Raw genomic sequence first — 22,334 nt, forward strand, 5'->3', positions numbered from 1 at the left:
TCGTCAGAGAACATCCGACCTTGGCTCCTTTTTGGACACCAAGTCCAGTCTGACCACTCATGCAGCATCTCTCCCAGCTCCCCTCGCATGTCCAGACATGACATAGACAGAAAAAGGAGCCATCGTGAAGCATAATTCCCAAATGAAGCCTCAGCCGTCAAAGAAGCCAGCCTAGGTCTGCACTCTGGCTCGGGTGGACCGAGACCCTAGGTCAAGATGGGGACGCTCAGAACAGTTGGCAGGGCCTTTAATGCTTCTGTCATCATCCCAGAGGATTCCAGTCCATTTTCTAGGTCAAGGCCGTACTCCCTGAGAACAAGCAGAAAGGCACCAGGGATGGGCCTGCTCATCCATGGCTGTAGGAAGGAAGGGGACAGCTAGAGCCATGCCTTGTTTGCAATGAAACAAAGCAGTCTGATTGGTAGAAGCACGAAGGGCTTTCTTCCCTTAGTCTGGGGTACCTTCTCCCTTGTTGATTTAGTTCAGGCAACTTGGAGGAGGGACAAGAAGGGCTAGGGCAAACATGTCACAGCCTGCAGTGAATAGGGCCAACAGAAAGGAGAGGCAAAGAAGAGAGCTGAGAGGAGAGGAAAAGAAGGGAGGCCTCCCTTCCCATCCCACAACCTGGGCTCCATCCAACACAAAGTTAATTCCTAACCTCGGCTCACCACCCTGCCCACTGCTCGCATGATTTATCCCCCTATCTGCCTGCATCGCCTTTACAAGCCTCCTCGCCCTGCACACCATTATAAAAGCTGTCTGTGCTGCTGGCTCGACCTGGCCTGGCCCGGGCTCCCGCCACAGCCACCCTTCCCCACCCCTGCAATTTACAAGCCTTCCGCCATCATGGAAATCTGAAATCCCACGAAAGAACAGTAAACATCACAGGGAAAAGAAAATACCTAGCCAGGCCGTGCTGGACAGCAGAGTCACAAATGGACAGAGGTCTCTGAGCCAGGGATGAAGGCGTCTAGGCAACAACAGGGAACTGGCCTTCACACCCGAGCTCAGCTGGGTAAGAACAAAGAGATGTACACACAGATGTGCCAATCCTTCATGGGGTACAGCCAAGCATCCTGGTGCCCTGGGAATTCCCAGGCTCGAAGACACAGCCAGAATGTCAGAGAAGCTCACAAGTAAACACAGGTGTCAGGTTTAGAGACCATGTGGAAACGTGAATGTTTTAAATAACGGAAAGAGACTAAATATCATTTAGACCACAAATGAAGTCAGAATCAGCTTTGTCACCTTCTTGTGGGCTCCCCCGGGAGGGAGTAAGTATGGTGTAGGGGAAAGAGCAGGGGCTAGGGTTCGGCTGAACGGCTTCGAAGGCTGGCTGCATCACGTATGGGCCAGCTGCGTGACTCAGGCCAAGTCATTCTCTGAAGCTCGGTTTTGCTCTCTGTCCCATGGGAAAATAGCAACTCTTCAGAAGGCTGTGAAGAGTAACAAGATTTACAGCCAGAGGGCCTGGGCCTGGCATTCAGCAGGTACGAAAACATTGCCCTTATAATGATTTGAGTTGAGGTATTAGACATCCTAAAATGGGGGATGGGGTCTATTGCTTCCCTATGCAAATTTTAGTCCGTGTAACAGGTTTCTCCTTTATTCCATGCAAACTTTCCCTTTCTAGACCGGCTTCCACCTTTTCATCTCCTGGCCAAAGGAGTCCTCTGGGGGTGTATTCTTTCCTACCCATTGTCTTAAGGACCCTTGTCCCTTTGTCTCCTTGAACTCCTATGACCCAGTTCTGCTCCTGACCCTCCTCATCTGCCCGTTGGCTCCTCCAGCCTCAGTCTATAAAGGTTCTTTTTTTCTCTTCGTTTGCCTCGAGAGAACCTGCCAGCACCCACTAGGTTCCACTCTTTTAGAGAAACGCCGGAACGCCCTATCGTGGCAGTCTCAGCCAGAAGGCAGGGTTCATACCTTTCCTAACACAGGGAAGAAACGGACACTAAAGAATTCTCCATGAGTCTCTGAAGCTCCAAAATGCCCTGCCCACGAGGTGGAGGGCTCCCCAGAGCTCTGTTATTCACTTGGGGGTAGGTAGTGGGAGATGGAGGGGGGAGGGGTGGGGGGAGGGCAGGAAGAGAAGAGAGCCTTGATTCAGGGGCCAGACTGAGTCTGCCACAGGCCAGGCTCCACTGAGGTTTCTCGGGTGAAACACGCCTCTGTGACGGCTGTGCCTGTGAAGCGGATGGAAATGCCCATAAAGCCGTATCAAACCCTCGCAGAGAAGGACAGGGATATATATAGAACCGGGAACCAAAGGGGCCACAGGGGATTCGGGCGGACAGCTCCGCCCAGCCCTTAAACCCGCCCCAGGGAAGGGGGGAGGCCCAGGGAACAAGCTCAAGGAATGAAGGTTGGAGACAGCCCGGCGGGTTTAGGAAGGGAGTGGGGAAATTGGGGGCGTCAGGGACAATGCTGGGAGAGAGCTAATGGCTCAGCGGGGGGAATCAGTCAGGGTGGAGGGAGTCACGGCCACAGAGCCTCTGAGTTCCAGTCTTAACCCTACTTCCTGCCCTCAGGACAGTGCCCTGCTCCCTCTCAGAACTGGGGAGCCTTGACGGGACTGGGTCGCTCATCCTCCGCTCTCCCCGTCAGCACGCCCCAGTTTAAATTCGTCCAGGGGCCAGTGTTCTCCATTCCCTACCACCCTCTCCCCACTTCCAGTGCCCGCCCCACACAAGAGAAACTAGGGAGGGGGACAGGCAAGCAAAAGAAATCTATCCATAAGGAGAGTGTCCTGAGATAAGAAAAGTGTCCTCAGATGGGCCTCTATCATCACTTAGAACACACCGGAAAGGAAAAAGAGGCTGACAGAATGAGGCGAGAGCCCTGGAAACCATGCTGCCTGGTAGAATCAGGCCCCAAAGGAGACACAAGGATGCCAGGGACAGAAAGCGAATGGGCTCTTCTTCCACACTGATTGGCTGGGATCCCTCTCTGCCCACCAATCCTCTTGCCAAAGTAGGATGGTCGGAGGGACAGATCCTGGGTGGTGGGGAACTGGCAGACTTTAGCCCTTAGAGATTCCTTCCCTGAGCAATGACGAAGGTAGCCAGTCTCCCTCTCCCTGTCCCCCGGTCAAAAGACAATCCTTCTGTCTATCCATCAGGAATCTTTCCCTGAGCCCGCGCAAGCATGACAATGTTTTGGCGCCACCTGCTGTCCGTTCCTGATGGATGCATAGTCTAGATCTTAAAACCGGATGAACCTCAAATTTACTTTGCATTCCTCCTAAGCCCTAAAGGAATAGAACTCAAGAGAAGCGCACCATAACTTCCACCAAAGGGACCATTCTGATGTAGCACAATGGACTGGTGCCCCGCCCCTCTATTGCTTCCTGGGACTGATGTCTTAGGAATCCAATAGCCAGACCCCCATCGCTGGGTTTCAGATCGTCTTAACAGCCATTAGTCTGCGAAGTTCCTTCTCCCAGCATCTTGCTGACTTGAGAACAGTGAATACTCAACAAGCCTTATCTCTACTTAATAAATTCCTTACATTTTAAATGACATTTTAAAATTATTTCTATATTACCCCGTTTGGGTTCTCTGGGGTTTAGGTAGACATTCTAATTTTGCACCAAGATGGCATGATCCTTTGTCATCAAACAGCAGAATGAAAACGCTGTCACCCAACAGCAACATCTTCGGTATTCTGCTCAGTTCTCTCATTCCTGGGGCCCTCACTATGGTCTGGGCAAACATGCTCATAAAGCAATAAGCTCACGGAGAAGTCGGTTCATCTCAAAAATCTAAACATTTGTTCATCCACTTAACAAATATTTCTGCAGTGCCTACTATGGACCAGGCGCACACTGGAGGCGGGGGGAGTAAGACAAGGTTTCTATTCTCACGGAGCTTCAGCACCTTCTGCCTGATTCAGGAAGGTCATCTGGCGATCTCTCGCTCCTCTCACAGAACACCTGTGTGAGCAGCGAAGATCAAAACCAAAAGTATGGGGCGCCTGGGTGGCTCAGTGGGTTAAGCTGCTGCCTTCGGCTCAGGTCATGATCTCAGGGTCCTGGGATCGAGTCCCACATCGGGCTCTCTGCTCAGCAGGGAGCCTGCTTCCCTCTCTCTCTCTGCCTGCCTCTCTGTCTACTTGTGGTCTCTGTCTGTCAAATAAATAAATAAAATCTTTAAAAAAAAACAAAAACAAAAGTATGAGCAGACTTCGTAAAGAAACGGAATGAAGAAACGCGGAGAGGGCAGAAAAGACCGGATGTACAGAGCGGGTGAGGACTGTGTGCAGAAGAGTGGTTAATATGCTACACCTGTTGGGAGGGAAAGACGCCTGAAGAATTCTAGGAACGGAGTTTCCAAGCTTCCCTGGTCACATTCCTGGCAGGTTAAAAAAAAAAAAAAAGTCTTCTCTCTACTTCAACTATATCCTTATTGCTATAACCCAAGTTCATTCTTTCTCACAGACTCTTGAAGGAAAAGCGGAAAAGTTCTTTACCATTCTACATGTACCAGTTTTTCATATTTAAAAGAATGAGCTACCAATCGACTCTCTGAATTAAATAATCCCACTTTCCTTGCATACTTTTTTTTTTTAAGTTCTGTTTCCATCACTTTTACTATTGTCCTGCTGTTCCTATGGGCACAAATATCCCACGCAACTTTCAAGCACAACACCAGAATCCTAAGAGGCCGACTAGTGCTAACCTACGATGGGAGGGTGATCTCGTGCTCTCATGTCTTCTTTCAATCACAGAACCCAGGATTATGGTCATCATTTTGAATACCCAAACTTGCTAAAGACTGTATCACAGTTGAGAGCTCTTACTAGCTAAGTTTTTCAGGAAAAAAAGAAAGAAAGAAAGAAAGAAAAGAGTCCATCTAGGAAGAAGAAGGATACTTCACAGGAAAGAAGTTCTAGTAAATTCGATATTGGACTAGCTAAGACATCTGACAAAAGGGAAGGGAGGCATGGTGGGTAAGCCAGGGAGCCCAGGATGGGCACGGGGAGCGGCTCTATGCCTCGTTGAGGGTTATCGAGGGAGTCACAGAAAATTCTCCTTCACTTTCCTAGGTTCACGCTTCTCTCAAGAGCTCCCCACAGAGAAGGACTTCCTCCTGCATCCCCACCTCTGCAGTGGGCACCCAGCTTTATTTAGCATGGGGCCCTCACCTTGAGCTACAGGTACGTCCACACCTGTGTCCCCTGCTCTTCCAGGCTGCGTGGGGCCAGAATCATGTCCATTATCACTGAGGACCTCACAGTGCTAGTCTCCTACGCCCCGCAGGGGCTTGTACGAGAACCTAAGCCCAGTGGCATTCAATAAACACTGGATAAGGATGATAACATGAACAGCCATCCAGCCCAGTGCCACTAAGTTGTCAGACCAGTTTAGGATATTGGCATGAAAACTCCTTTTTCCCTTGGCCCAGACATTTACTCTTAAGGTTTGCCTCCTCCTCAAGAGACTCCAGGAAACAGGGTTAGTTTTAAGTTCTAGAAACTCTAATCATTCCTGTTTTCTCCGAGCGAAGGGCCTAAAGGAAGACTGCAGATACCTCATGAATATTAATGAGCCTCTGCGGTCACATGAATATTAACAACACCCTGTGGCTTTCGGGAACAGCAGCCCAGCTAGAAGGCCTAATATTAACCTTGGCTAGGCCCAAAACGTGGGAAGAGCATATGCCCATAGGTCTCCGTGGGGAGTAAAGAGTGCATGGCAGAGCCTAGTTTGGGGGTTGGCCCCTATGCAAACACTGGGCACAGAGGCAGTTAAGAAAGGACCAAACATTGTGCCCGCGTCCCTGGCACCGAGGGCTCTGTTAGCTGCTACCCGGGCAGAAACCCCAGTCCTCAGGCTTCGCAGAAGTAAGGATGCAGAGACGTCCTGTGCAATGCAGGGAGGAACTGGGCGGGGGTGGGGAGGGCATTGGTACAATAGCTATAATGCGGGATAAAGGGAAAGTTCAAAGTCAGTTCTCATTGGCCAAAAATCAGAATCAAACAATAAGGCTCAATTAGGTGACAAAATGCACCATTAGCAGATCACATGATAACAGTAAGGAAAGAAGCATGGACTGTGGTGTTTCCAGCCCCACACCTCCCATGAGACTAGTGGACACAGAGGCCAACGACTTGGGTTTAAGAAGGAAGATATTCTAGGCCTGAAGAAGCAGGAGATGGGAGGGATCGGGTTCTTTTAGCACCTCCAGATTCTGAACCCAGGGATTCAGGATCTCATCAGAGAATGATGACTGCTCTTAAAAGTAAATAAATAAAACGTACCATGAACCAGAGTCAACCAAAGAAACCCATGGAGCCCTGGTCCGGTCTCAATTCAAAACCTTCTATGGCCCATGACAAACGTCATTAACAGGAAAGGCAGGTCGAGTGGCCTCCTGCACTGGTTGGAATTAATGCTAATAGTAAGATCTTTGCTGTTCTCACACAGCAGGACAGACGGCTTAAAACTTGAAAAGCACCCCTTTACTCCTCTAGCCTGGTCCTACTCAAAGGCCTTGACCCCTTAGCTCTGTCTGAAAAGTGGTCCCAGCCCCCTTCGCACACCCTCCAGAGGACAGAGAGGCCTGTGGGCCCAGCCCAAGCCAAGGCGGTGAGAGGCCACACCTAGGAAGCGGGTGGGGACTGGGCACGGGAGCTGTGTTCTGTCACACAATTACCATATTATGTAGCTCTAATAAAAAGAAATACTTGAAGTTTTACTAGTGCCATATAATAAAGTATTTATAGAATCCGGGGGATGGGGGTGGGCGGAGGTAGAGACTGGGAGGGAAAAAGGAGGAATTGGAATTGTTAGCAGGAGCCCTGGTAAGGACAGCTCCCAGGACTCATCTCACAGGTCAACTTCGAATTCCGCAGCCTGGGACATCCGGCCCGCTCTCGCCAACCTAGACCAAGGTGGCCTACAGTTCACCCCCTCTCTGTAACAGTCTGTCTCTGCCTTCTTCCCAATTAACAGAGAAAGAGACAAGGAGGGGCGCCTGGGTGGCTCAGTGGCCGCTGCCTTCGGCTCAGGTCATGATCTCAGAGTCCTGGGATCGAGCCCCGCGTCGGGAGCCCTGCTTCCTCCTCTCTCTCTGCCTGCCTCTCTGCCTGCTTGTGATCTCTCTGTCAAATAAATAAATAAAATCTTTAAAAAAAAAAAAAAAGAAAGAGACAAGGAACTGGGAGGAGGAGAAGGAAGAACAGTATGGCAGAAGCATGTAGCTGGGGACCAGAGGAAAGGGGAGACAGCTAAAAGAATGAATGGAATGTTCAATCCTGAGGCACCACTCCTAGGTCTTCATACCTGACAGTTTTGAAATTTGACAAAACAAGGGTTTCCATCTCTGCATGGGCCCCTCCTGCACACTGCCCACCCCCCTCCCAACCACGCTCTCCACTCACCACCGGCATGAGGACAGTGCGCTCCACACCTTCCGTGACCACAGAGCACGCACCCACGGCTGCTCCCACACACCCCCCTCCACATGCATGGGCCCTAAGGCCACAGTGCCTCACACACACACACCCCATGCTCACCACAACACGCTCCTCCCCACGAGAGCTCACTGGTCACCCGGCCTTCCCGGGCATCTTCCCAACCTGAGACACATCCCAGATAAAAACATTTTCGGAGTCTACGACCCTCTTTAACATTTCAAAATTTTCTATTACCCAGAAAATCTCCCCAAAGAAAGAGAGCAGTGAGGGCTGTGGCATTATTACAGAGGAGACTATAAACAGAACAAATATAGAGTGCTTTATTACAAGGCAGTGTGGGGCTGGTGGCTGGCTGATTACAGGGACACTCCCCAGAGCACTGTGCAGTCCCAGACCTCAATAAAGGCCAGACGAGAGCTGCTTTCAACTGCGAGGCAATTGGATCCAGGGGCCCCCCTCGAATCCCTTCAGATTCCAGTCCAGGATATGATACCTGCCTTGGTTGAAGATAAGAGGGAGAGCAAACACAATCTAGGAACAACCGCGCTTGGCAAAGAACCACCCGGCTATCTTCTCAAAGGCAAATACAATGAGTAGTATGGTTGGGGTTTCTTGAAATCAGCAGAGATCAAACTTCAGAGTTTAAAAAAAAAGAAAGAAAAAACCCAACTACAGAAATCAAGAACAAATTGACAGATTAAAACCCAGGCATGTCAGGGACAGTGCAGAGCGAGGAGAAGGACTGGGTTAGAAGGCAGGACGGGAAGCAGCACGGCCTGAATGGCTAAAGCAACCGTATGACGCCTAAAATCATAGAAGGAAAGAGTGGGAAATCCACAAGTCCTCTCTTCTGGGCTCTGGGCACACAGCGTCCCTTCCTGGGTGACTCACTGTGGGACCACCTTCTCCCCTGCTTCATGTGGTGAGGGCCTCTTTATAAGGAGACACACCGCGAGCCTTCTCCTCCTCCATCCCTGCAAGCCAGGAGAGTTGCGTCACTGACCTCCACACACACTCCCTCCCTCCTCTTTCCAGCCGGCCACCACACAAGGGATCTTGTCTTGTGGTCCCTGCGATCCTTTCATCTGGGCTCCAAACCCACTGTCACCTTGGCCCTGAATCACTCCCCAGGAGACACTGGGAAAACATTGCTGGACAAAGAGCGTCTGGGTCCCCTTATGGCTAGAATTTACTGGTCCCTGTTGATGAGAGAACCCAGTCCATACTCTTCCCTGCCCCAAGGCCAGGGCACAGGAGTAATTTTGAACCTGGCCTTGTGGCCAGCTCTGCCTACAGACTAGGTTTCCGCTGATCTGGGCGATACCCATTCCTTCCAGCTCCCAGAAGCTGAAGAATTAGAAAGGGCTGAGAGGCAGCCTGAAACATTGTAGCTCATCCGCCTCACTGGCTCAGTGGCTGAGAAACCGCCAGAGTTGGAAAAGGGCCAGCAAGGGTCTCCCCAGGCCCCCCAGCTCTGTCCTCACCCCACTAGGCTGTCCTGTTCTCAGGCCAGCCCCAAGGAAAACATTTTGGCAGCTGAAAAATATCAGTGTTTCTCAGATCCTTCTCCAAGACTGAGGATTCCCCTCCAACTGTGTCTCAGAGACATTTCCATGTCTCACGGTACTGACGCTTTTCCTTGCCCTGCGACGTGATGGTAATTCAGTTTGATGCTTGGCCGTTTTTCTACAGTTTCAGACCTGTATTTTGGCGGGGGGCGGGGGGCAGATTAAAGAAGAGTTACGGGAGTGCTTTTTTCCCCTCTGAGTAGCCTCTCTTCTCAAATATATTTCACTAGAAATAATAGCAGGAAGAAAAGCTCTGTACTAGAAAGTGGAAGGATGAGGCTCTGGTTTCAATAGCAATTATTTGTGGGACACTGCACCTCTTAATTTCTCTGAACTAAGCCATTATACCTCTTCACCCGGAAGCAGCCCTAGTGGAGTAAAAAAAAAAAAAATTATGTCGATTTGTGTCTTCTTTTTATCTGAGTAGGTAATCGATATATTTGTATTGAATTTTACTCAATGAAGTCTGCTCATTTCACTTGCTAGTTAAAAGAGAATGAAATTAAACAACAAAAGCAAAATGTCTCTGCAGAATATATAACACACCACAAAATGTACTGAGTACCACAACAAATCGGATAAGTTAAATAACACTGATAATATCCCCGCCCTTGGGGAACTTACCCCTGGGGGGGGCAGGGAGCCAGATAAATAATTATAATGCAGTGTGACAGGGCCTATGAGAGCAAATAAAGGGACACACAAGAAAGGCAACTAAATTGAAATCAGGGGGCCAGGGAAAATTCCCCAGAGGAAGTGACATCTCTGCTGAAATCCAGACAAGGAACAGGAGTTATCCAGGTGAAAAGGTCTGCTGGTGGCGGCAGGGACTTCCCAGAGGGAACACCATGTGCCAAGGACGAGAGATAAGACAGAGAATAAAGGGCTCTGGGAACTGACAGCAGGGCTTTGTGCCTCGAGTGTAGATTCAGGAAGGAGGGTAGAAGTGTGGATGAGGAGGGAGTGTGGCCTAGCAGAAGAGTGGGAGATGAAGCTGGGGGAGGTAAATAGAGACCAGATCATAAAGGGCCTTAATGGTTTTATTAAGGAGGTTGGACTTTATCCTAAGGTCAAGAGGGAGCCACCGAGGAGTTTTAAGCAGGGACACGTGATGAGATTTAATCATCAGCTTCCACCTGGTTTCTTTTCCTGATTGCAGATCCCTGGGGTGAGTGGGGTGTTAAAAAGAGAAGAGGCACAGAGGTGAGTCTGGGCTTACTTCTCTTCCTTCTGTCCTTCAGCAAGGGTGGAACCTAGCAGGTTCCCACTGCCCCCCTCCCGGAAATTCTCCAGTCCTTTAAATTCCTGGCTTACTTTCCAAATAGTCCTCTCTCTCAGTGCCCTATTGCTCCTTCTGGCAAAGACAAACCTTTCACTGTGTGGCCAGTAACCTCTACCCTGCTGTCCTCCAGCCCTGGGCTGCGAGCCCCCATTCTCCAACTAGGCCTGTCAAGTGACCCTGCCAATATCCCACGGTTCTAATCCAAGGCCCAGCCCTTATCTCTTACTTGAATTCCACCAACTCTGCCAATATTTACTTTTCTCCTCAATCCTAGATCTCTCAACCTCTGGAAACAATTTGGTGGCCTCCTAACAGAAGACTAAGATAATGCTGACCAAACACATGATTGATCTGTATAAGAAAGACCTCATATCTAGACGAAAATGACAGACTAGTAATTGAACCCTACGGAAAACATCCCCTCCTTTTCTTTCTTTACCTCAGTAAGTCATCTAGAGCTGCCACTGAAGACTTAGAATCACCACCCTGCAGGAAAATCATAGAGGCTGTTAATTTCGCCTCTTGGCTTTACCATTTAGCATGAAAATCACCAAACCTTGGCACCAGGAAAGAAACCTCTAATCAGCCCGTTCGAACTTCCACCCAAGCACCGGAGCTCCCTGGCATGACCTGGCAACTGAGATCAGATTGTTCCTTACTACCTGAAATTTCCTTGAGAATTCCTTTTTCTAGGTTCACCTGGGTGGCTCCGACAGTCGGGCGTTTGACTCTCAGCTTTGGCTCAGGTTGGGATCGCACAATTGTGGGACGCAGCCCTGCACTAGGCTCTGCGCTCAGCGTGAAGTCTGCTTGAGTTTCTCTCTCCCTCTGCCTCTGTCCCTCTTCCTGCTCATGCTCTCTCTCTCTCTCTTACTCAAAATAAATAAATAAAATCTTTTTAAAAAAATTCTATTCCTCCCCACGAACAGGTTCAGGGTAGGACTTCTATGTCCCTTAAGAAATAGCTCTGACTCACTGGGCCTTACGGTTCTAGAACATTGCTATTCAAAGTGTGGTCGGCAAACTGGGGCTGCTCCATGAACTCTCTGCAGCTAGCCCATGATGAGGGAAGTGTGGAAATTGAATAAAATAAGCATTTACAAACTCTCATTGCAATGTGACATCGCCGTGACATCTGGACACTTGGTCAAAAGGACTGCTCTCAACGAACAGGGCACAGAATGGTCCATGTACTGTTGAACTTGTCACATCGGTCACACACAGTTAAGACCATGTGCCAGATTACTCTGAGAAGCACTGTTCTAGAAGGTTCCATGAGAAGAGCAGAGGGTGGGTTTGGGGACAGGAGGGCTACCTCTTCCTTCTCTCCCCCTTTCTGGGTACAATAGGGCATGAATCCGCTGCCTCGGAGGAGGAACAGGAAGCTTCCCCCGCTAAGCCGCTGGCTGCATGGGGTGAAGAGGAGGGCAGGAGTTGGCGGCCAGGTTATCAGGCAGTAACAAACTCAGCATCCAAGCACGCGACTTCCAGCAATGCAAGGAGTTTCCTTTGTTTTGGGAAAACAAGAACTGCAAGAAGCCTCTCCTTGACACGTTCTTGCCTGGCTTCGGGAGGAGCCCAACCGGCCCTCACACACAAACAAGACAGTCCTGGCCAGCGACAGACAAGCCGGTACCCTGACCACAACCCCTGTTTGCTTTTCCTTTTCCACCACTTCCTCAGCTGGAGGGCCACTGTGGGGCCATAGGTAGCTGCCAGCCTAGGTCACCATTCAAAAACGTCACCCCCAATGACCCAATACCTACTCCACACGACACTCTGACACCCTCTCCACAGCTTACTCTCTCTCCCCTGTATGGTACCTCGGGTCTGAGACCACGGGCTCCTGGCCCTTCCCTAGAGTTACAGATAAATCTAGAAGCCTTAGAGCACCATTCTGACAGAGGCCATGGGGTGCTCTAGCAAACTATGCTGTTTTAACTCTAAAACTGAGAAGATCAGCGTCAAGTGCTCCCAAAGAACGACACTTGAGGTTTCCACAGAATATTCTAAACAAGTATTTTTGTATTACTTGAACAGAGTTGATTATATTAGATCCTCAGCTTCAAGAACCCTGTTATCACCAAGACCAAGATCTACATAAAACAGTGTATCTCTTTACGCAAGGTGTTGTCAAAACTGAATTTCTAAGTAGCTAGCAAGGGAGCCTCGGACCAAAGAGGGAAAAAAATCCAACAACACTTGGGAGCCTCACTCCTGGGGTTTTTTAAACGGAGTCAGGTTGTCAACCTCCCAGATTCATGTGAACGTGCCTTTTAAGACCAGCGACTTCAGGACAGTTTCTCTGAAAGCAGGGAGAAACCCGGGCTAAGCAGGTTCCACTCAGACATTAAATCACAATCTAAAATCAAGAGCCTTGGGGTCCAGAAACCCATCTCCCTTTCTGGTTAATCAAGGGTGCCTACTCTTTACCCTGATGGCCCAGGTACCCAAGTTTCTATGAAGACTCATTTGTCCAGGAAGGGGAGGGGGTGCGGGCGGGACTCCCCCCCACTCCAGGTCCCCTTCACACCAAAGAAGAAGGAAACAGAATAAGCAAAATAAAATTCATAAAGCGAAGCAGTAATTATGGTGTGGTCAACAAGAGGCTGTCCTCAGGCCCATCATTATGTGGCTAAATTTAACACCCCGCGCGGCCAGGGGAGCCGTGCGCCCCGGGCACCGTGTGTCCACACAGACGCCAGCTCTGCCACCTTCGCCCGCTCGACAGCCGCCAGGGCTGCCAGAAAGCAGGTCACAGTTTTTTTTATAGTCTGTTTACCAAGATGCTGTTTTTACTGCCGAGGTTTCTCTCATTTTATCTCTTTTTTCCCTTTTCCCCAAACAGACTGGCCTGTATTTTCTGTCCTGGGTTCTTTTTTTTTTTTTTTTTTTTTCTTTTTCTTCTTTTTTTTCTTTCTCCCTCTCTCAGTACTATTTTCAGAACTCTAATTTTATATGGTATGTCCCTTTTTTTTTTTTTTTTTTTTTTGGTAAATATTTGCCATGACTAAGCCAGGCACATCCAGTTTAAAAGGCTCCGTCCCACAAAACATCGGGTCTTTAATGATATGCATCTCATTAGTTTGCCCCGTGAAAGGGGGTATAGAAAAAAAAAAGGCAACTTACAGACTCTCTCACTTTTTACATCTAGAGAGACCTATATTTATATATGAGGACACACACTGAAAACGGACATTCTGAGTCCTGATACGGGGCTGGTACAAGGGTCGCTTGATTCAGGCTTTGAGGCCTGAAAGAGGAACGGTTGCAGGAGAGACAGGTTACTGGTCTGAATCCCACTGCTGGCTGATCCAAGTGGGTCTGACTGGGTCGGTGCAGCTAGAACCAATCCTTGGGACTGTGAGCAATGAGGGCTCTTTAGACCCGGGAAGCAGAACTCCGGGAAGTCTTCTGACACTCAATTTCCTAAAATGGGTGTGAGGAAACGAAGAGCGCAAAAGGGGCCGACCTGTCTCTTGTCCACTGGCAGATGGAGTAAAGGAAACTATAAATTATGAGAGTGCGGACAGAGACCCCCCTCCGAGGCAGAACTTCCACACCTCCACTCATCACCCCAAGGGCTTCTCCAGCTGGGCAAAGACCCAAAATTAATGGCAGGTTTTCTTAGTATTCGTGTTAGGTTCAGTGAAAGGGGTTGTAGGGTTGAGCCACAGAGGGCACTGAACAAAAGGCAGGACCTCCAGTAAGCCCTACCTGAATACTTACTTGACTGCTTCTAACCCAGCTTGATCCTCTAAGATGGTTAGAGAAGGCCCCGCTATCCGATATCAGGGGTGTTACACAGACAGGTATATGGACTGGAGAGCCCCCGAGTAGCGGTTCAAGAAGCATCTCAGAGGAAGTCTGTACTTTGTACGGGTTACCAAAGGTCTGGAGTCCCCAGCGCAGTTTCCATTAGTCCAGTTAGGGATAAATGACAAATGCTAACTAAAATCACAGGACACCAGGGTGCCTGGGTGGCTCAGTGGGTTAAGCCTCTGTCTTCAGCTCAGGTCATGATCTCAGGGTCCTGGGATCAAGCCGCGCATAGGGCTCTCTGCTCAGTCAGGAGCCTGCTTCCCCCTCCCTCTCTCTGCCTACCTGTGATCTCTGTCTGTCAAATAAATAAATAAAATCTTAAAAAAATAAAATTAAATAAAATCACAGGACACCGCTTTAGAAATTAAAATGCTGGTGTATTGGGTTATAAGGTTGGGGCTGTATCATACCAGTGATGAAGAATAAAAGGCAGAGAAAATAGCAAATGACTTTATGGGAGAGTTCCTATACACTGTGGAGAAAACTAGACATTCATCCCTGTCCTACTACATCACTGCTTTGGCACTGTGCTAGATATATCGATAAATGGACGCTCTTTCATTCTCGTTTTTTAATTCTATACCACTCTTCTCTTCTGCTAGTACATCTCCTCCTCAGACCTCATGAATTAATTACACAACAGTTTTTCTCGAATGGCCTACAAGAGCCTAGAGGTGTGCAAGACCAAAGGTTGGAAGAAAGCGATGTGGAGGAAGAGAGGAGCCCGTCCTTGGGGCAGCGCTCTCTAGCCATGGACCCGGTTTTCCATCTCTTGCGTGAGATCTCCGGAATGCTCACAAATGGGTCTCAGTCTTGCCTACTGCCCACCTAAAGTTCCAAGTGCAGCTGTGTAGCATGTGGCAAGGCTACGGGACATGATGGAGTGACACTGGACCAGAAGTTCAGAGCCCTGGGTCCTGGTGTCAAGATCTACCACTGTCGGTCTACTCGAGAGTTCTTTTGCGGGGCCTAATTTCCTCAAAAGCCAAACAAAAAGGTTTGATATATTCTTAGATTGATAAAGTCCCTTCCAGCTCCTCAAATCCCATGGCTCTAATCTTCTCTACATATATCTGAGACGCCACAATTGCCTTCATTGAGGGACTCACCTCAGCCCTTGTCAAGACTTGTAACTAAGTCTCATAAGCCCTATATTTACAAACAAGAGGACAGGGCGCTTCTGTAGATAGCTAATCTCATCTGTTTCCTATTGATTCTCATTTACCTCAATATCAGAGCTTACCCCAAACTGGGGGGAAACGGGGGAGAGTACTCTGCTGAGAGTATTGAGGTGTCCCTCCTTTGGTATCCACTAAATTCCACAACTTCCCTCTGTTCTTCCCCCCTGCTGCTGAGGCTGCGGCAAACTGAATGCTAAGACCATTCTTGGCTATTCCTTCTTTAGACCAAGGGGTACTGCCATTCTGTCTCAAAGCTCCGCCCCATTCCTAGCTTCACTCATACCAAACTGGAAGGGGTTCTGTGGGGTCAAAGATTCTCCATTGTATGGCCTCAGAGCTGCTCAGGCTTCCAGGTTAGGAGTAACAGAAGGCAAGGAGCTTTTCAAGGATTCCCTCAAACCACCACACATAGGAAGAGCCTCTCAGATTGTGTAACTGAATGAAACACCTAGCTCGGCAGCCACACAAAATCCTTTCACACTCTGAGCTCAAGATTTGCCTCTTCCAGAAGTATCTCTTCCAAACCAGCCTGCTACGGAGCCCAGAGCCCATCCAAATCAATCTATTTCTTCTCCCTCTGTGCTAACACAGAGTTTGTGTATTTGGAATATCCTTTGCATATATGTAAGTTTCAGTGGTCTGATCTCCCTCAAAAGTCCATCTTTCCAGGGCAGAAACCATGTTTTCACTTTCCAGCATGATTCCACAACGTTTAATATTCTCAATGGTGCTTAAAACGTCCCATCCACATAGAGTTTAAACTTCTAAGTACAAAATCAAATAGAGTGAAGATCTCCCATACAGAATGGGGGGAAAATGCTTCCTGAGACTTTCTGGCGATTTCTCCCTTGACGATCCCCTTATGGCAGATAATAAGGATGCCTGTGAATCCTGACGTCTTGTTCTGCACACACCAGACAGCTAAGGTGCTCATCTGTGGGACTCAGTCTCTCACTTTTCAATGTGACTCACTATCCAAAAGAAAGGAAAGGCCATAATGAGAGAACAGAGATAAGGCTAAAGTTAGGAGGCCGACACATCAGGAAAACTTAAAGGTAAATCATTTGATACCTTTGTCTTCCCTCTTTGTTTCTATAACCAGAGACAACATTTACCAATGTGAGAGAATCTTGGGAAGCCAAGACCTTTAAGCTACAACCACTGGTTACTGTGTGCTTCCTGCCTAAAAGGCACTGCTATGATAAGTGAGGGAGTAAAGACACGTAACACCGGAGCTCAGAAGAGGGAAAGAACATGGCTGATACTTTTACTTGTCAGTTTCGGCTGATGCTTCTACTTGTCAGTTTCGCTACTTCCATCCTTAACAGAAAAGTCACAAAAGTCACGGGACCATCTGATTCTCTGTTTAAGTCAGTAGAACTAAATGCCCTTGGGAAGGACTTTAAAATTCTTAACTGAAAAGGCTACTGGGGAAAGAGGATAGAAATAGGCAGAAATCAAGTCATCTGCTTCTAAACATCACCCATGCCTTCCTACCATCTACAACTCTCAGAGGAAGGATTAATTCTCCCCCGACCCCCGCACTCAGCTCCGCAGCTCCCTGTTTTCACTCCCTGTTTTCACCAGCTTAAGTCTGTCCCTTTCCAGTGGCTTCTCCTTTGCTTTCAGACACACATGCATCTTTCCATCTTCAGAAGGGGCTTTGCTCAAGCCACCAGTAGCTCAGCAGATGGCTCTCACTGCCTTTTCATTGTGCAACTTCTCTGGGCGAGAGTTCTAGACTCATTGTCTTCATTGCCTTATCAACTGATCCTCTGGCTGCCTGCGAATTTGCAGATGCTGTCCAAGATCACAGATGGCCTACGGTCTTTCTTTGGGTGGGCAGGCACCCATCCTCTTTCCCACATGTGGCACTGTGGGTCACCCTCCGGGTGACGGGAAGAACATGGGACTTGAGTAAACAACTAGGAGCAAATCAGGTGAGTTGACCTGAAACAACTACTTAGCCTTTGAGCCCCTGCTTCTTTATCTTTAAAATGAGAATAAGACCACCAACCTCATAGGTTTGCTGTAAGGATTAAAAGTTATAAGTTAGATGAAGAACCCGGCCGCTGTGTCTGGCACATGCACAGATATACTCGATTAACCATCTGTTCCTGTTTCTTGGTTAATTTCTACTCTGCTCAGATTCTCCTCCTATCTGCTCGCATTTCCTTCACTGGCTCCTACGACTCCTTCCAATGAGGATTGTTCCCCAAATCTCAACCACTGGACTTTGTTCTTTTCTCTGTGCTCTTCCCAGCAAAAAAAAAAAAAAAAAAAAGGTCCATTCTTGTAATTTCAAATATTTCTCCTCTGCAGCAGAGTTCCAGATCTCTCTATTTCTATAGGTTTTCTCAACCAAAGCTTCAACACTACTGTGTCATCACTTCCCGGAGCATTCCCTCTTGTAGGTCCTATAATCAATTTAAATCCAAAATCTATGGGAAAAAGACTTTCATCTTATATTTTTAAACAAACTCAGATTATATAGAAGCCATCTTTATACATAGAGAGAGAGACTAAAGCACTGTTTAATCATCTTTATGAAATGAATGGACTTTTATGAAACCCTTCCTCTACCAGGGGAAGAGGAGAGAGACTCAACTATGTGAATCTTGCAAAAATGCTCCAAAAGTAGGAGAAGCTTACAGTTCCGGCCGAAGGAGGCCAGATGTTTGCCAGAAATAAGATCTCGATCTCAGTCATCACTGCCTCACAGCTCAATTCTGAACTAAGAGGATTTCTCAGACTGGAAATGAGAATGAAATCAAATGAGAGACTAATAGTGGATTCAGTGGAGTTAATCAAACAAAAAAAAAAAAACAGTTTTCATTTCAGGAGTTGGAAACTTCCTTTCAATGAAATAAACTATACAAACCCCCAGAACAGTGTCTGGTAAGCTGTGCTAGCCTGTCGGGGTCTAGATACAGGGGGCATACGCAATCCAGTTTTCCACAGACCCCTACAGATCTCTGTTGTCATATACCCAGCCTGTTTTCCAAAGACCCCCTACAAATCTCTGTTGTCTTACACCCAGACCACATATCTACATTGTACGCCTGTCCCCTGTAGGCATCTGTGTGAGTAACACTTGATTTTGAGGCTTTTAGGAGAATTGGGAAGCTGATCAAGTCCTTCACTATCAGGACTCCCAGAATCAGAAATCCATCTCTTGGCTATGAGTAATTTTATCCCATTTGTATTTTTTTATAAATATTTTATTTATTTATTTGACAGAGAGAGAAATCACAAGTAGACAGAGAGGCAGGCAGAGAGAGAGGGGGAAGCAGGCTCCCCGCTGAGCAGAAAGCCCGGTGAGGGGGCTCGATCCGAGGACCCTGGGATCATGACCTGAGCCAAAGGCAGAGGCTTAACCCACTGAGCCACCCAGGCGCCCCTCCCATTTGTATTTTTATATTGATTTCCTTTTTGTTTGCCTCAGGTTTTTGATAAGTTTTCTTTTGAAAGTATAAGCCCCTATAATACCCTATAAAAGGAAAATCAAGAAAGAGGCCTTTTAATATATTCTGGGGCCAAAAAGAAAAGAGGTGGTAGCCACTGGGAGTGGGGTTCAATGGTGCCTACAGGAACCACACTGAAAAAACCCCAAAGAGGAGGCAAAATTCTCAAGAAATGTAGCTGAGAAATATATGCAGCCATCCCTTCCTCCCTGGAGATCTTCATTCCAGAGCTCAAATACTGGTGGATTCGTGCTTTAAATAAGGAAAACCATTCCTTTGTATGCCCAAGATTAGATTTAATTGAGCCCCACCCATGGTTTTCCTAGTCTGTCAATAGTACCACTATTCTTCTGCTCACACAGGCATACCACCGACAGCCTAATCTTCCCAAAGATCGCTTTCATATGTCAATTCTCAAGCCAAAACTTTCCACGGCTTCCCACTATCTACAACAGTAATTAATAACTGCGAGAAGGAAGAGCCAGCTCCTTCTTGGGAGATGAGCCTGTTTGAGAGTCACAGCATGTAATGATAGATATTCATAACTGCACTGAAAATGGCAAATAAACGGATTTCCAGCGGGGAAAGAAAGCTGAAATACATTTACCTTCAGAATACACTACCAAACTTCCAGCCCAGCATTTAAAGCCCCCCTAAGAACCTAGCCTCGAGTTCTTACCTTGCTAACCTTATTTTCTGCTAATCCTCACCCATTCATTATGACTTATATCCTTCGCCCATGTGTTTCCCAGCTAAAATGCCTTCCACCTATTTCTCTAGCAAAACCCCAAACCAACATGAAAGTCCAGATCAAGTCCTGCCTTTTGCAGGGAGTTTCTCCCATCACTCTGCGACTATGGCCCTTACTATCATTCATCAAGCACAGCGTTGAATTGTATTATCATCCCCTGTATGCCCACAGAGCCAGGCACCGGACACACGTCCAACGCTGAATCCTGGAAGGATGAATTCACTGCAATTTTCTCTAGACGGGAGAACGGATGTACATGATGGAAGAGAGGACAGTCTCACGCCCCTAGACTTCTCCTGCTTTACAATGCCCATGGAGGTTACTGAAGAAACATACACCGAGTCCTGTGTCTTCTACATGCTGAATACCAGGCGTACGGTTGCTGGGCAGCCCTGCTCACTGTGGAGGAAGAGCCCAGGCAGAGGAAAGAGTGAGGAAAGAGGAAACTTACTAACTTGCTTTTGGCTGTATGACTAATGTTCTTTCCAGGATTTTGGTAGGCTCTCCTTCTTTTGGTTTTTGAGATATCTAATTTCTTTACTGGGTCTAAAAGAGAGGCTTTGGAGGCTCTCAGGAATAAAAGATTCAAGGTTTGGGGCACCTGGGTGGCTCAGTGGGTTAAGCCTCTACCTTCGGCTCAGGTCATGATCTCAGGGTCTGGGATCGAGCCCCACATGGGGCTCTTTGCTCAACAGGGAGCCTGCTTCCCCCCCACCACTGCCTGCCTCTCTGGCTACTTGTGATCTCTCTCTTTGTGTCAAATAAATAAATAATATCTTTTAAAAAAAAAAAGACTTAAGGCTTATAGTTCATCCCCAAGTTGGGACTATCTCCCAGTAAACAGGTGGGTAGGAGAATGGCAATCTGACATTCTCTCCTTAGGCAATTCTCTCCTTAGGCTACTCGTCTAGTTGCACCAGGGCTATCTGGGTCTTAGGCCACCAATAGGCGATAAATTCACAGCCTATTTATAAGATACGGAAAATATAGAGAAGAAGGAAGTTAAGATGGCCTCATCCACTCAACAAGTATTTACTGAGTGCCTACTGTGTGCAGAGGCACTGTTCTATGCACTTTGGATAAACTAGGGCACCAAATATCCATCCTTGTCCTTGCTCACCTCCATGTTCTAACAGTGGGGGAAGATACCATGAACGATGAATGTAAGGAAATAAGGAAATTTTACTATATGTTGGAAGATGAGTGCTACGGAAAAAATTACACATAGATCCACGTGCAGAGGGGCAAGGATGTGGCTTACAGTTTTAAATAGGATAGTCACTGTAAACTCCATTGTGAAGGTGACATTGGAACAAAACCACATATTGTATTTTTGACACATCTCTCCTTAAGAGGTAGAGCTTAGTTACCCTCCCCTTTGAGTGTGGCCGGAACTTGGTGCTTCACTTCCAATGGAAAGATTACAGCAAGAGGGTGAGGTGCTGTGACTCCTGGGATTAGGTTATAAAAAGGCTGTCATTTCCATTTTGGTCTTGGGCTGTCTCTGGGATCTCCTGCTCCAGAGGAGGCCAGGATCATGTCATGGGAGCAGCCCTATGACAGGGCAATGGCACCTCCAGCCAACAGCCATATGAGAGAACCTGGAAGTCATTTCTCCGCCCCTCCCAGCCAGCATCTTGACTACAATTTCACGAGAGATCCTGAACCCGAATCACCTCGCAAAGCTGCTTGCAAATTCCTGGCCCTCCACAACCGTTTGTTGTTTTAAACCATGCCATTTTGGGGTAATTGGTTACAAAGCAATAGAGAACTAATCCAGAAATAAAGGAAGTGAGGGAGTTGGCCACACAGGTGTCTGAAGAAAGAACATTCCAGGCAGAGGAAACAGGCAGCAGAAAGAACTAAAGGCAGGTGGTGTTAGAGAGCTAGAAAACCGGCAAGCAGCCACTGAGGGCACAGGGAGGAAAAGGAAGAAGAAAGTAGTAGATGAGGGCAGGAAGGTAATGAGGTCCAGATCATGTAGGGCTTTGTAGGCCACTGTAAGGCCTTTGGGTTTTACTCTAGAAGTGTAATGTGAAGCCAATGAAGGAGGTTGAGCAGGGGAGTATCATGATGTGATCTGTGTTTTATTAAGATTGCTCTGTGGGTAATGGCCCAGAAAGGGGCATAGGGAGGAGCAGAGACACCAGTAAAGACACTATTGCAATGAAGCAAGAAAGAGACAGCTGTGGCTCAGACCAGAATGGCAGCAGCAGAATTGAAATTATGGGTGTACTCTGAAGGCAGAGCCAACAGGATTTCCTGATGGGCCAGATGCAGGGTGTGAGAGAAAGACAGAAGTCAAGGATGACTCCAAGGTTTGAGGCCCTGGCAAGTGAAAGGGTGACATTTCCATCAGCTGAAAGGGGAGGAGGTTGTTGGAACAGCAAATTTGGGGGGTAAGATTAGAAGTTCAGGTTTGGACATGCTGAGTTTGAGATTCTATTGGACTTCCATGTGGAAATGTTGAGCCGGCAGTCCAGAGTTTGGGGGCGAGGTCTAAGAATAGAGATTAAGTCCGGGATTCTCCGACAAGGCGGAAGTGAAAGCCAGGGGACTCCCTGAGATCACTCAAGTGAAAAAAGATAAGAGACCAAGGACGGAATCCTGGGGCACTCCCACAGTAAGAGGTAAGGGAGGGGTGCCCGGCTGCCTCAGTCGAAGGAGCACGCGACTCTTGATCCTGGGGTGTCAGGGTTGTGAGTTCAGCCCTGTGTTAGGTGTAGAGATTACTTAAAAAAAAAAAAAAATAGAGGTAAGGGAGAAGAAGAACCAGCAAGAGATTCTGAGAAGGAGCAAACCAATGAAGTAGGAAGAAAAGCAGGAGAGTTTCATAGTATGGAAGCC

General features: G+C 47.8%; 1 protein-coding gene and 1 long non-coding RNA gene across 5 annotated transcripts in view; one reads left to right on the forward strand and one right to left on the reverse strand.

The window, feature by feature from the left end:
• NHEJ1 (non-homologous end joining factor 1) overlaps positions 1-22,334 on the reverse strand; it is a 79,018-nt gene that overhangs the window by 41,689 nt on the left and 14,995 nt on the right. The gene's annotated exons all lie outside the window — the stretch shown is intronic.
• On the forward strand, positions 796-11,129 carry LOC125095299 (uncharacterized). Its single transcript, XR_007125843.1, has 4 exons — positions 796-1,490; positions 5,047-5,157; positions 10,147-10,190; positions 10,544-11,129. It is a non-coding gene; the product is annotated as an uncharacterized LOC125095299 (long non-coding RNA).

The sequence above is a fragment of the Lutra lutra genome, chromosome 3 (assembly GCF_902655055.1).
Source record: "Lutra lutra chromosome 3, mLutLut1.2, whole genome shotgun sequence".
Taxonomy (NCBI): Eukaryota; Metazoa; Chordata; class Mammalia; order Carnivora; family Mustelidae; genus Lutra; species Lutra lutra.